The sequence below is a fragment of the Ovis aries genome, chromosome 1, assembly GCF_016772045.2.
Source record: "Ovis aries strain OAR_USU_Benz2616 breed Rambouillet chromosome 1, ARS-UI_Ramb_v3.0, whole genome shotgun sequence".
In the NCBI taxonomy this organism is placed as follows: domain Eukaryota; kingdom Metazoa; phylum Chordata; class Mammalia; order Artiodactyla; family Bovidae; genus Ovis; species Ovis aries.
In genome coordinates this window covers 208687711-208689173 of record NC_056054.1, presented here as the reverse complement: position 1 = coordinate 208689173, position 1463 = coordinate 208687711, and the positions used below count along the sequence as shown (strand labels likewise).

Below are 1463 nucleotides of genomic sequence, written 5' to 3'. Positions count from 1 at the left end.
GTATCCATTCTTCTAATAATTGTTATTTGGCACATACACATAAGTCTCTGTTAATATCTCCTATAGTGGCTCTCTTTAACCTAGAAACTTTCCCTTATCTCTTCACTGTAAACTTTGCAATCATTCCTTTTCTTGAGATAATAGTACTCCCTAGTGAAGGTTTAGAATTTTAGCTAAGTTCCCTTTTTCAAACTTTCTTTTATCTCCCTCTGTGCATTTATTTTAACTTCAGCAAAATTAGCTAATGAATCATAATGTGGGAAGCAGTTGTTCGATAATAATCTAATGACTTATGTTAAATAATCAGTTTTCAAGGTTTTGTCAGTTGATACAGATTTAAAAAGTGCTTTAACTTTTTGACTTATATGGTAATTTATTGTTTAACTTTATGTGTCAGGCAGTTGACTGGTGACATACTAAGCAGCAATGAATAAAATGGAAATATTCTACTTACTGATCCCATATGTTGCCGTTTATACACAGTCACGCCCACTTCAGTTTGTCATTCTCATTGCTCTCATTTTAAAGTATATAGTAAGTATGATTTCCCTGCTGCTTGGTGCATTGTACTGTATCAAGTATAAATGAATAGTAAATGTTTGAAAGAGCAATGTGAAATGCATCTATTTAATCCATCATTAAATAGATTCTGAGATATCTTACCTATATTGTGTTGGCTGAAAAATCGAGTTTTCAAAAAGCAAACCTGTGCTTACATGACTCCACATTGTTGTTGCTGTCACTCATAGGACTCCTTGTCTTTACATCTCTACTAGGGGATGCTTGTGCTGAAATTAAGCTGCCTTCTCTCTGATTGCACACTGAAAGGTCTGTATTCCTTTGCTTGCCAGACAGCTCTCCTGAATTACTCCAAATCTTGCTTTAGTGAAGTAGCCTTTATACTAGAGAGCAAATACTGAAGTCTCATAAATCACTACTAACTTGGTTAATAATTGCTTGCAGGGGAGTTCCTCTGCATTGCTAGTGTAATACTAAAGTATTCTGTTACTGCCAGAAAATGGACCAGATGGCAAGCAGTTACTACAGAGTATAGTATTATTGTTTGGTCTTTATCACTGAGAAAGGCCACTTTTAAAATCAAGTTTCTACTCTATTTCATGTCTTCCATCCAGTGTTGTAGCATTCCTCTTGAACTGTATTGTTATCTGTAGATAGACTTGGGTAGTATTCACTAAACAAATAATACCTATCTTACCTTTTTTTAGAGTTTAGTTTGAAGAAAATGGAACATATTTGCAAGTAGCTCTCTCTGGATTTATTTGATTAAGTTTGGTAAAATGAGGGACTTTTTGTTTTGGCCAGTAAATTTGGTATGTGGAATAAGAGATTAAAAATAAACATTATATGATCATCTTAAGTGAAATTTAATGAAATAAAAGCCAGTGCCCTTTGCATTCTATGCTCTGTATCTATTTGTAAGAATGCCAGTAATATATCAATAA

The 1463-nt window shown here is 33.6% G+C and overlaps 1 protein-coding gene across 5 annotated transcripts in view; it reads left to right on the top strand.

Annotated features, from left to right (window-relative positions):
* PIK3CA (phosphatidylinositol-4,5-bisphosphate 3-kinase catalytic subunit alpha) overlaps positions 1 to 1463 on the top strand; it is an 89749-nt gene that overhangs the window by 37633 nt on the left and 50653 nt on the right. For 4 of the 5 annotated variants that reach the window (XM_060393449.1, XM_060393443.1, XM_012098652.5 and 1 more), the window contains one exon: positions 777 to 828. The exons of the other annotated variant lie outside the window; for it this stretch is intronic. The gene's annotated coding sequence lies outside the window, so the exon portion shown is untranslated. The remainder of the gene's footprint in view (positions 1 to 776; positions 829 to 1463) is intronic. 5 annotated transcript variants of the gene reach the window in all.